The following is a 15,246-nucleotide window of genomic DNA, read 5'->3' as shown; positions in this document are numbered from 1 at the left end:
AGCGGCCGGCATATTCAAATTAATTGTTGCCACGTATTCTCTGCACAGCTGTTCCTCGCCGCGCTGGTGATCGGGGAGCGGTAAGTATGAGAGAGGGCTGCTCACTCCAGTCACTCGGGGGATTAGCGGTCACTGGTGAATCCTTCACAGGTGACCGCTAATCAGTACGCGGCACACAGACAGAGCCGCGGCATGACAATGAAGTCGGGTGAAGTTCACCCGAGTTCATTCTCATCGCGCAACTCTGTCTGCTGTCAGCCGACATGTATCAACGACATTGTGCAACACACAAACGGACATTCTACGTACATATACACGGGCATTTTACACACAAACACGGACATTTTACTCGTACACACGGCTCGCATACGCCATCACACGGATGCCATACGTACCGGAGAAACACCCCAAAAAAAACGGAACACGAACCCGAAAAACGGACCGTGTCACACGGACGTTTTTTTTTGCGGAAGTGTGTTTTAGGCCTCAGACTGTAACATATTGGTCAACAAACTGCTGTAGGCTTTCTTACAGTTCTTTGACTTGAGAATATCATTTGTAGCATCCGTAAACACTTTTTTCATAGAAGGATTAAAAGGTCGGTTTGACAGCTTTTGATTACCATGAGCTGAGGCTCTATGTAGATTTTCATCACCGAGATAATGAATGACATACATTTGGTTCAGCTCTGATGATACCCTGAGAAAGTATACATGTTTCTTGAAGCCATACAATGTTTGTTTTCTCATACCATTTGGGTCTTTAAGGTAGTAGTATTGTTTTATAACTACCGGCAAATGTTTAATCTGTGAATTCACATTAGAACCTTTGCAAATCCACCTGTACTGATCATACTTGAAATCCATTTGATGGCCTCTTTCCGGTGATTGTGAGCAGTACACATATACTTCTCCTCCTTTAGGCAATGCAGGCGGCATTGAAATAACTTTTGCTTCATTTAGTTCGATCTTACTAAGAAGTTTGAAAACTTCATCAAATGCTAATGGCTCATGCACCCCGATCATATATGGGGTGATTGTAGGTGACATTTTTCAGATTTTTCTGAACGATCTACCTCATCCAGCAACAGTGAGTCGGTCTATAATCATCTCACTACAATCAGAACTCCTAAAATGAAAGGGAATATGTCACCATTTTGACCTTTGTAAAGTATTCATATGGCCATACATGTTATTGATCTACTGAAAAGAATCCTACCTGTCTTCCTCTTATCAGATGCCTTGTAGTGGAGAAATCATCTTTTATCACTTCACATAGATTAGCCGTTTCCAACCATGGGGTGGATGTTGCCTGGAAGATGGCTGCCTTCAGAGTTTGTTTTAAAGGAGGAAGGAGTTACCAGCGTGAGACAAGTAAGGCTAGTTTTACACTTGCGTTGAACGGCATCCGTTGCGTTGTGTGACGGATGCAACGGATGTGTTGCATATAGTGGCACAACGGATGCAACGGATGCTGAAAAACAACGCAATTCGTTTTTTTATTTTTACAGTTTTACCGTCGGCAGACTATTGTGAACGATCAGCTGATCGCTAACAGTAGTCCGCCGCCGGGTGATCAGCTGATCACTAACAGTAGCCGGCCACCGGGTGATCAGCCGATCACTCACAGTAGCCGGCCACCGGGTAATCAGCCGATCACTCACAGTAGCCGGCCACCGGGTGATCAGCCGATCACTCACAGTAGCCGGCCGCCAGGTGATCAGCTGATCACTCACAGTAGCTGGCTGCCGGGTGATCAGCTGATTGTTCGGTCGCCGACAATGTGTGCGGGGGGCAGGAGTGGGAGGCGGAGTGCGGTGGGTGGAGCCGAGCAGGGCCATGGCTGAGGACGTCAGTGCCGCGGGGACTGCATCGCTGGGGGACAGGTGAGTGAGTGTGAGAGTGTGTGTGTGTGTGTGCGCGTGCGATTGTGTGTGTGTGTGTGTGCGTGCGTGCGTGCTATTGTGTGTGTGTATACATACGAGTGCGGGGAGGGGGTGGAGCCGAGCAGGGAAGTGTCGGGTTCCTTGGTTACCCGATGTGTACCCTGGTTACAGGTGGAGGGAGCCAGAGAGAGCATGCGCAGTGAAGTCCAAAGGATTCCGCTGCTCAAAAAAAGTTACATGCTGCGTTCCTTCCGCCCGACGCAGCGTCAAAATAACGACACTGCGTCGTCCGGCGGATGCAACGCTGACAGTTGCGTTATAGTGCGTCATCCATACAAGTCTATGGAAAATAGCGCAGTGCGTTAACGGACTGCGCTATTCTCCATAGTGACGGACTCCGCTGAACGCAAGTGTGAAACTAGCCTAACTGACACAGAACAAGAGAACTTAAATTTAAGTTCTTGCAAACACACTTCTTGCATCTCACGGAGCTCTGCTATATTGAAACAATGTTGCACCCTGTCTGCATGTGAGATGGAAGCTTAGGCTAAGTTCACATTTCCGTTGATTTGTATCAGTCACATGCGTCGCTTGACGCATGTGACTGATGCGCTGTTCAACGCTGTACAACGGATGACAAAGAACAGAAATCTTTGTCGGATTCCGTTGTGTGCGGGGGGCGGAGTTCTGGGGCAGAGCCGAGCGGGGGGCGGGGCCAGGCGCTGAGGATGTCAGTGGAAGTGCTGCGGTCTGCATGGCTGGGGACAGGTGAGTGTATCTGTGAGTGAGTGTGTGTGTGTGTGTGTGTGTATGTATGTATGTATGTATGTATGTATGTGCACATGCAAAGTGCGGGAGGGGGCGGAGCCGAGCGGGGGGCGGGGCCAGGGGCTGAGGATGTCAGTGGCAGTGCTGCGGTCTGCATGGCTGGGGACAGGTGAGTGTATCTGTGAGTGAGTGTGTGTATGTGCATGTATGTATGTATGTATGTATGTGCACATGCAAAGTGCGGGAGGGGGCGGAGCCGAGCGGGGGGCGGGGCCAGGGGCTGAGGATGTCAGTGGCAGTGCTGCGGTCTGCATGGCTGGGGACAGGTGAGTGTATCTGTGAGTGAGTGTGTGTATGTGCATGTATGTATGTATGTATGTATGTGTGTGCACATGCAAAGTGCGGGAGGGGGCGGAGCCGAGCGGGGGGCGGGGCCAGGCGCTGAGGATGTCAGTGGAAGTGCTGCGGTCTGCATGGCTGGGGACAGGTGAGTGTATGTGTGAGTGAGTGTGTGTATGTGCATGTATGTATGTATGTATGTGTGTGTGCGCACATGCAAAGTGCGGGAGGGGGCGGAGCCGAGCAGGGGGCGGGGCCAGACGAGGGTGTCAGTGCTTGTCTGCATGGCTGGGGACAGGTGTGTGTGTGTACATACATGTGCGGAGTGCGGGAGGGGGCGGGGCCGAGCGGGGAAGTGTCGGCCTCCCTGCACACGTAACCAGCCTAAATATCAGGTAACAGCAAAGCACCCGATGTTTACCTTGGTTACCCGATATTTACCTTGGTTACGGGCCTACACCGCTTAGCGCTGGCTCCTTGCACCGTAACCAGGGTAAATATCGGGTAACCAACCAAAGCTGGTGACGTGTGCAGGGAGCCAGAGAGCATGCGCAGCGAAATCCGACGGATCTCGCTGCTCAAAAAACGTTACATGCTGCGTTCCTCCCGCCCGGCGGTCAGTCGTTCCACGACTGATCAGTCGGGCGGAGGGTGCAACGCAGCATCATCAGTCACAATCCGCTGCTCATACAAGTCTATGGGAACAGCGGAATCCGCTAAACGGATTCCGCTGTTTACAAGAGCAGCGGATTGTGACTGATAGATTTTAGCGGAAATGTGAACTTAGCCTTAAAAAGGGAACCTATCAGGTAGTTTAGATTACATAAGGCTGGTTTCACATCACAATTTTTTCCTGTATGTGGGGATGCTATATTTTGCAGGGCCCCATGGACAGGAAAGGACACCATCACATGTGACCTCCCATTCCATTTCTGTATCCGTGTTCGTGATTTTCACGGATCGGAACACAGAAAGGCCGAGCCTGCAAAGCGCAGGCAAGCGGGGCACTTTAACTCCCACATTGCAGGAGTGAAGCAAGTGTTAAAAATAAAAAATAAAATCCTCACCTCTCCGGCGTGTGTCCCGCGATGCCCTTCATCTATTCCGAGATTAAGGACCTGGCAGGGCTACCTGATCAGCTGATCAGTCACATGAACGCATTTCATCATCATTCCACACCTATAATGCTCAGGTAACATATTATACACCTGGTTATATGCCATATGTGTTCATTCTCCTATTATCTACAGGTATTTCCTGATCATTCCACACCTATAATGCTCAGGTAACGTAATATACACCTGGTTATATGCCATATGCATTCATTCTCCTATTGTCTACAGGTATTTCCTGATCATTCCACACCTATAATGCTCAGGTAACATAATATACACCTGGTTATATGCCATATGCATTCATTCTCCTATTATCTACAGATATTTCATGATCATTCAACACCTATAATGCTCAGGTAACATAATAGACACCTGGTTATATGCCATATGCATTCATTCTCCTATTATCTACAGATATTTCATGATCATTCCCCACCTATAATGCTCAGGTAACATAATATACACCTGGTTATATGCCATATGCATTCATTCTCCTATTATCTACAGATATTTCATAATCATTCCACACCTATAATGCTCAGGTAACATAATATACACCTGGTTATATGGCATATGCATTCATTCTCCTATTATCTACATATATTTCATAATCATTCCACACCTATAATGCTCAGGTAACGTAATATACACCTGGTTATATGGCATATGCATTCATTCTCCTATTATCTACATATATTTCATAATCATTACACACCTATAATGCTCAGGTAACATAATATACACCTGGTTATATGCCATATGCATTCATTCTCCTATTATCTACAGATATTTCATGATCATTCCACACCTATAATGCTCAGGTAACATAATATACACCTGGTTATATGCCATATGCGCTCATTCTCCTATTATCTACAGATATTTCATAATCATTCCACACCTATAATGCTCAGGTAACATAATATACACCTGGTTATATGCCATATGCATTCATTCTCCTATTATCTACAGATATTTCATAATCATTCCACACCTATAATGCTCAAGTAACATAATATACACCTGGTTATATGGCATATGCATTCATTCTCCTATTATCTACATATATTTCATAATCATTCCACACCTATAATGCTCAGGTAACATAATATACACCTGGTTATATGCCATATGCATTCATTCTCCTATTATCTACATATATTTCATAATCATTCCACACCTATAATGCTCAGGTAACATAATATACACCTGGTTATATGCCATATGCATTCATTCTCCTATTATCTACAGATATTTCCTGATCATTCCACACCTATAATGCTCAGGTAACATAATATACACCTGGTTATATGCCATATGCATTCATTCTCCTATTATCTACAGATATTTCATGATCATTCCACACCTATAATGCTCAGGTAACATAATATACACCTGGTTATATGCCATATGCATTCATTCTCCTATTATCTACAGATATTTCATGATCATTCCACACCTATAATGCTCAGGTAACATAATATACACCTGGTTATATGCCATATGCATTCATTCTCCTATTATCTACAGATATTTCATAATCATTCCACACCTATAATGCTCAGGTAACATAATATACACCTGGTTATATGGCATATGCATTCATTCTCCTATTATCTACATATATTTCATAATCATTCCACACCTATAATGCTCAGGTAACGTAATATACACCTGGTTATATGGCATATGCATTCATTCTCCTATTATCTACATATATTTCATAATCATTACACACCTATAATGCTCAGGTAACATAATATACACCTGGTTATATGCCATATGCATTCATTCTCCTATTATTTACAGATATTTCATGATCATTCCACACCTATAATGCTCAGGTAACATAATATACACCTGGTTATATGCCATATGCATTCATTCTCCTATTATCTACAGATATTTCATAATCATTCCACACCTATAATGCTCAGGTAACATAATATACACCTGGTTATATGGCATATGCATTCATTCTCCTATTATCTACAGATATTTCATAATCATTCCACACCTATAATGCTCAGGTAACATAATATACACCTGGTTATATGGGATATGCGTTCATTCTCCTATTATCTACATATATTTCATAATCATTCCACACCTATAATGCTCAGGTAACATAATATACACCTGGTTATATGCCATATGCATTCATTCTCCTATTATCTACATATATTTCATAATCATTCCACACCTATAATGCTCAGGTAACGTAATATACACCTGGTTATATGCCATATGCGCTCATTCTCCTATTATCTACAGATATTTCATGATCATTCCACACCTATAATGCTCAGGTAACATAATATACACCTGGTTATATGCCATATGCATTCATTCTCCTATTATCTACAGATATTTCATGATCATTCCACACCTATAATGCTCAGGTAACATAATATACACCTGGTTATATGCCATATGTGTTCATTCTCCTATTATCTACAGATATTTCATGATCATTCCACACCTATAATGCTCAGGTAACGTAATGTACACCTGGTTATATGCCATATGCGCTCATTCTCCTATTATCTACAGATATTTCATAATCATTCCACACCTATAATGCTCAGGTAACATAATATACACCTGGTTATATGCCATATGCATTCATTCTCCTATTATCTACAGATATTTCATAATCATTCCACACCTATAATGCTCAGGTAACATAATATACACCTGGTTATATGCCATATGCATTCATTCTCCTATTATCTACAGATATTTCATGATCATTCCACACCTATAATGCTCAGGTAACATAATATACACCTGGTTATATGCCATATGTGTTCATTCTCCTATTATCTACAGATATTTCATGATCATTCCACACCTATAATGCTCAGGTAACGTAATGTACACCTGGTTATATGCCATATGCGCTCATTCTCCTATTATCTACAGATATTTCATAATCATTCCACACCTATAATGCTCAGGTAACATAATATACACCTGGTTATATGGCATATGCATTCATTCTCCTATTATCTACATATATTTCATAATCATTCCACACCTATAATGCTCAGGTAACATAATATACACCTGGTTATATGCCATATGCATTCATTCTCCTATTATCTACATATATTTCATAATCATTCCACACCTATAATGCTCAGGTAACGTAATATACACCTGGTTATATGCCATATGCATTCATTCTCCTATTATCTACAGATATTTCATAATCATTCCACACCTATAATGCTCAGGTAACATAATATACACCTGGTTATATGCCATATGCATTCATTCTCCTATTATCTACATATATTTCATAATCATTCCACACCTATAATGCTCAGGTAACGTAATATACACCTGGTTATATGCCATATGCGCTCATTCTCCTATTATCTACAGATATTTCATGATCATTCCACACCTATAATGCTCAGGTAACATAATATACACCTGGTTATATGCCATATGCGCTCATTCTCCTATTATCTACAGATATTTCATGATCATTCCACACCTATAATGCTCAGGTAACATAATATACACCTGGTTATATGCCATATGCATTCATTCTCCTATTATCTACAGATATTTCATGATCATTCCACACCTATAATGCTCAGGTAACATAATATACACCTGGTTATATGCCATATGTGTTCATTCTCCTATTATCTACAGATATTTCATGATCATTCCACACCTATAATGCTCAGGTAACGTAATGTACACCTGGTTATATGCCATATGCGCTCATTCTCCTATTATCTACAGATATTTCATAATCATTCCACACCTATAATGCTCAGGTAACATAATATACACCTGGTTATATGCCATATGCATTCATTCTCCTATTATCTACAGATATTTCATAATCATTCCACACCTATAATGCTCAGGTAACATAATATACACCTGGTTATATGCCATATGCATTCATTCTCCTATTATCTACAGATATTTCATGATCATTCCACACCTATAATGCTCAGGTAACATAATATACACCTGGTTATATGCCATATGTGTTCATTCTCCTATTATCTACAGATATTTCATGATCATTCCACACCTATAATGCTCAGGTAACGTAATGTACACCTGGTTATATGCCATATGCGCTCATTCTCCTATTATCTACAGATATTTCATAATCATTCCACACCTATAATGCTCAGGTAACATAATATACACCTGGTTATATGCCATATGCATTCATTCTCCTATTATCTACATATATTTCATAATCATTCCACACCTATAATGCTCAGGTAACGTAATATACACCTGGTTATATGCCATATGCGCTCATTCTCCTATTATCTACAGATATTTCATGATCATTCCACACCTATAATGCTCAGGTAACATAATATACACCTGGTTATATGCCATATGCATTCATTCTCCTATTATCTACAGATATTTCATGATCATTCCACACCTATAATGCTCAGGTAACATAATATACACCTGGTTATATGCCATATGCATTCATTCTCCTATTATCTACAGATATTTCATAATCATTCCACACCTATAATGCTCAGGTAACGTAATATACACCTGGTTATATGCCATATGCGCTCATTCTCCCATTATCTACAGATATTTCATGATCATTCCACACCTATAATGCTCAGGTAACATAATATACACCTGGTTATATGCCATATGCGCTCATTATCCTATTATCTACAGATATTTCATGATCATTCCACACCTATAATGCTCAGGTAACATAATATACACCTGGTTATATGCCATATGTGTTCATTCTCCTATTATCTACAGATATTTCATGATCATTCCACACCTATAATGCTCAGGTAACATAATATACACCTGGTTATATGCCATATGCATTCATTCTCCTATTATCTACAGATATTTCATGATCATTCCACACCTATAATGCTCAGGTAACATAATATACACCTGGTTATATGCCATATGTGTTCATTCTCCTATTATCTACAGATATTTCATGGTCATTCCACACCTATAATGCTCAGGTAACATAATATACACCTGGTTATATGCCATATGCATTCATTCTCCTATTATCTACAGATATTTCATGATCATTCCACACCTATAATGCTCAGGTAACATAATATACACCTGGTTATATGCCATATGCATTCATTCTCCTATTATCTACATATATTTCATAATCATTCCACACCTATAATGCTCAGGTAACGTAATATACACCTGGTTATATGCCATATACGCTCATTCTCCTATTATCTACAGATATTTCATGATCATTCCACACCTATAATGCTCAGGTAACATAATATACACCTGGTTATATGCCATATGCGCTCATTATCCTATTATCTACAGATATTTCATGATCATTCCACACCTATAATGCTCAGGTAACATAATATACACCTGGTTATATGCCATATGCATTCATTCTCCTATTATCTACAGATATTTCATGATCATTCCACACCTATAATGCTCAGGTAACATAATATACACCTGGTTATATGCCATATGTGTTCATTCTCCTATTATCTACAGATATTTCATGGTCATTCCACACCTATAATGCTCAGGTAACATAATATACACCTGGTTATATGCCATATGTGTTCATTCTCCTATTATCTACAGATATTTCATGGTCATTCCACACCTATAATGCTCAGGTAACATAATATACACCTGGTTATATGCCATATGCATTCATTCTCCTATTATCTACAGATATTTCATGATCATTCCACACCTATAATGCTCAGGTAACATAATATACACCTGGTTATATGCCATATGCATTCATTCTCCTATTATCTACAGATATTTCATAATCATTCCACACCTATAATGCTCAGGTAACGTAATATACACCTGGTTATATGCCATATGCATTCATTCTCCTATTATCTACAGATATTTCATAATCATTCCACACCTATAATGCTCAGGTAACATAATATACACCTGGTTATATGCCATATGCATTCATTCTCCTATTATCTACAGATATTTCATAATCATTCCACACCTATAATGCTCAGGTAACATAATATACACCTGGTTATATGGCATATGCATTCATTCTCCTATTATCTACATATATTTCATAATCATTACACACCTATAATGCTCAGGTAACATAATATACACCTGGTTATATGCCATATGCATTCATTCTCCTATTATTTACAGATATTTCATGATCATTCCACACCTATAATGCTCAGGTAACATAATATACACCTGGTTATATGCCATATGCATTCATTCTCCTATTATCTACAGATATTTCATAATCATTCCACACCTATAATGCTCATGTAACATAATATACACCTGGTTATATGGCATATGCATTCATTCTCCTATTATCTACATATATTTCATAATCATTCCACACCTATAATGCTCAGGTAACATAATATACACCTGGTTATATGCCATATGCATTCATTCTCCTATTATCTACATATATTTCATAATCATTCCACACCTATAATGCTCAGGTAACGTAATATACACCTGGTTATATGCCATATGCGCTCATTCTCCTATTATCTACAGATATTTCATGATCATTCCACACCTATAATGCTCAGGTAACATAATATACACCTGGTTATATGCCATATGCATTCATTCTCCTATTATCTACAGATATTTCATGATCATTCCACACCTATAATGCTCAGGTAACATAATATACACCTGGTTATATGCCATATGCATTCATTCTCCTATTATCTACAGATATTTCATGATCATTCCACACCTATAATGCTCAGGTAACATAATATACACCTGGTTATATGCCATATGTGTTCATTCTCCTATTATCTACAGATATTTCATGATCATTCCACACCTATAATGCTCAGGTAACGTAATGTACACCTGGTTATATGCCATATGCGCTCATTCTCCTATTATCTACAGATATTTCATAATCATTCCACACCTATAATGCTCAGGTAACATAATATACACCTGGTTATATGCCATATGCATTCATTCTCCTATTATCTACAGATATTTCATAATCATTCCACACCTATAATGCTCAGGTAACATAATATACACCTGGTTATATGCCATATGCATTCATTCTCCTATTATCTACAGATATTTCATGATCATTCCACACCTATAATGCTCAGGTAACATAATATACACCTGGTTATATGCCATATGTGTTCATTCTCCTATTATCTACAGATATTTCATGATCATTCCACACCTATAATGCTCAGGTAACGTAATGTACACCTGGTTATATGCCATATGCGCTCATTCTCCTATTATCTACAGATATTTCATAATCATTCCACACCTATAATGCTCAGGTAACGTAATATACACCTGGTTATATGCCATATGCATTCATTCTCCTATTATCTACATATATTTCATAATCATTCCACACCTATAATGCTCAGGTAACATAATATACACCTGGTTATATGCCATATGCATTCATTCTCCTATTATCTACATATATTTCATAATCATTCCACACCTATAATGCTCAGGTAACGTAATATACACCTGGTTATATGCCATATGCGCTCATTCTCCTATTATCTACAGATATTTCATGATCATTCCACACCTATAATGCTCAGGTAACATAATATACACCTGGTTATATGCCATATGCATTCATTCTCCTATTATCTACAGATATTTCATGATCATTCCACACCTATAATGCTCAGGTAACATAATATACACCTGGTTATATGCCATATGCGCTCATTATCCTATTATCTACATATATTTCATAATCATTCCACACCTATAATGCTCAGGTAACGTAATATACACCTGGTTATATGCCATATGCGCTCATTCTCCTATTATCTACAGATATTTCATGATCATTCCACACCTATAATGCTCAGGTAACATAATATACACCTGGTTATATGCCATATGCGCTCATTATCCTATTATCTACAGATATTTCATGATCATTCCACACCTATAATGCTCAGGTAACATAATATACACCTGGTTATATGCCATATGTGTTCATTCTCCTATTATCTACAGATATTTCATGATCATTCCACACCTATAATGCTCAGGTAACATAATATACACCTGGTTATATGCCATATGTGTTCATTCTCCTATTATCTACAGATATTTCATGATCATTCCACACCTATAATGCTCAGGTAACATAATATACACCTGGTTATATGCCATATGCATTCATTCTCCTATTATCTACAGATATTTCATGATCATTCCACACCTATAATGCTCAGGTAACATAATATACACCTGGTTATATGCCATATGTGTTCATTCTCCTATTATCTACAGATATTTCATAATCATTCCACACCTATAATGCTCAGGTAACATAATATACACCTGGTTATATGCCATATGTGTTCATTCTCCTATTATCTACAGATATTTCATAATCATTCCACACCTATAATGCTCAGGTAACATAATATACACCTGGTTATATGCCATATGCATTCATTCTCCTATTATCTACAGATATTTCAGGGTCATTCCACACCTATAATGCTCAGGTAACATAATATACACCTGGTTATATGCCATATGCATTCATTCTCCTATTATCTACAGATATTTCATGATCATTCCACACCTATAATGCTCAGGTAACATAATATACACCTGGTTATATGCCATATGCATTTATTCTCCTATTATCTACATATATTTCATAATCATTCCACACCTATAATGCTCAGGTAACGTAATATACACCTGGTTATATGCCATATGCGCTCATTCTCCTATTATCTACAGATATTTCATGATCATTCCACACCTATAATGCTCAGGTAACATAATATACACCTGGTTATATGCCATATGCGCTCATTCTCCTATTATCTACAGATATTTCATGATCATTCCACACCTATAATGCTCAGGTAACATAATATACACCTGGTTATATGCCATATGTGTTCATTCTCCTATTATCTACAGATATTTCATGATCATTCCACACCTATAATGCTCAGGTAACATAATATACACCTGGTTATATGCCATATGCATTCATTCTCCTATTATCTACAGATATTTCATGATCATTCCACACCTATAATGCTCAGGTAACATAATATACACCTGGTTATATGCCATATGTGTTCATTCTCCTATTATCTACAGATATTTCATGGTCATTCCACACCTATAATGCTCAGGTAACATAATATACACCTGGTTATATGCCATATGTGTTCATTCTCCTATTATCTACAGATATTTCATGGTCATTCCACACCTATAATGCTCAGGTAACATAATATACACCTGGTTATATGCCATATGCATTCATTCTCCTATTATCTACAGATATTTCATGATCATTCCACACCTATAATGCTCAGGTAACATAATATACACCTGGTTATATGCCATTTGCATTCATTCTCCTATTATCTACAGATATTTCATGATCATTCCACACCTATAATGCTCAGGTAACATAATATACACCTGGTTATATGCCATATGTGTTCATTCTCCTATTATCTACAGATATTTCATGATCATTCCACACCTATAATGCTCAGGTACCTTAATATGCACCTGGTTATATGCCATATGCGTTCATTCTCCTATTATCTACAGATATTTCATGATCATTCCACACCTATAATGCTCAGGTAACATAATATACACCTGGTTATATGCCATATGCATTCATTCTCCTATTATCTACAGATATTTCATAATCATTCCACACCTATAATGCTCAGGTAACATAATATACACCTGGTTATATGGCATATGCATTCATTCTCCTATTATCTACATATATTTCATAATCATTACACACCTATAATGCTCAGGTAACATAATATACACCTGGTTATATGCCATATGCATTCATTCTCCTATTATTTACAGATATTTCATGATCATTCCACACCTATAATGCTCAGGTAACATAATATACACCTGGTTATATGCCATATGCATTCATTCTCCTATTATCTACAGATATTTCATAATCATTCCACACCTATAATGCTCATGTAACATAATATACACCTGGTTATATGGCATATGCATTCATTCTCCTATTATCTACATATATTTCATAATCATTCCACACCTATAATGCTCAGGTAACATAATATACACCTGGTTATATGCCATATGCATTCATTCTCCTATTATCTACATATATTTCATAATCATTCCACACCTATAATGCTCAGGTAACGTAATATACACCTGGTTATATGCCATATGCGCTCATTCTCCTATTATCTACAGATATTTCATGATCATTCCACACCTATAATGCTCAGGTAACATAATATACACCTGGTTATATGCCATATGCATTCATTCTCCTATTATCTACAGATATTTCATGATCATTCCACACCTATAATGCTCAGGTAACATAATATACACCTGGTTATATGCCATATGCATTCATTCTCCTATTATCTACAGATATTTCATGATCATTCCACACCTATAATGCTCAGGTAACATAATATACACCTGGTTATATGCCATATGTGTTCATTCTCCTATTATCTACAGATATTTCATGATCATTCCACACCTATAATGCTCAGGTAACGTAATGTACACCTGGTTATATGCCATATGCGCTCATTCTCCTATTATCTACAGATATTTCATAATCATTCCACACCTATAATGCTCAGGTAACATAATATACACCTGGTTATATGCCATATGCATTCATTCTCCTATTATCTACAGATATTTCATAATCATTCCACACCTATAATGCTCAGGTAACATAATATACACCTGGTTATATGCCATATGCATTCATTCTCCTATTATCTACAGATATTTCATGATCATTCCACACCTATAATGCTCAGGTAACATAATATACACCTGGTTATATGCCATATGTGTTCATTCTCCTATTATCTACAGATATTTCATGATCATTCCACACCTATAATGCTCAGGTAACGTAATGTACACCTGGTTATATGCCATATGCGCTCATTCTCCTATTATCTACAGATATTTCATAATCATTCCACACCTATAATGCTCAGGTAACGTAATATACACCTGGTTATATGCCATATGCATTCATTCTCCTATTATCTACATATATTTCATAATCATTCCACACCTATAATG

At 38.1% G+C, this 15,246-nt stretch overlaps 2 protein-coding genes across 2 annotated transcripts in view; one reads left to right on the top strand and one right to left on the bottom strand.

Moving 5' to 3' along the window:
• The window catches only part of RPS12 (ribosomal protein S12), a 338,406-nt gene that overhangs the window by 215,725 nt on the left and 107,435 nt on the right, over positions 1 to 15,246 (top strand). The gene's annotated exons all lie outside the window — the stretch shown is intronic.
• Positions 1 to 15,246, bottom strand: part of SLC18B1 (solute carrier family 18 member B1) — a 144,729-nt gene that overhangs the window by 111,919 nt on the left and 17,564 nt on the right. The window lies entirely within an intron of this gene.

Source organism: Anomaloglossus baeobatrachus, chromosome 3 (assembly GCF_048569485.1).
Source record: "Anomaloglossus baeobatrachus isolate aAnoBae1 chromosome 3, aAnoBae1.hap1, whole genome shotgun sequence".
Lineage (NCBI taxonomy): Eukaryota > Metazoa > Chordata > Amphibia > Anura > Aromobatidae > Anomaloglossus > Anomaloglossus baeobatrachus.
This window is presented reverse-complemented; position numbering and strand designations above follow the sequence as displayed.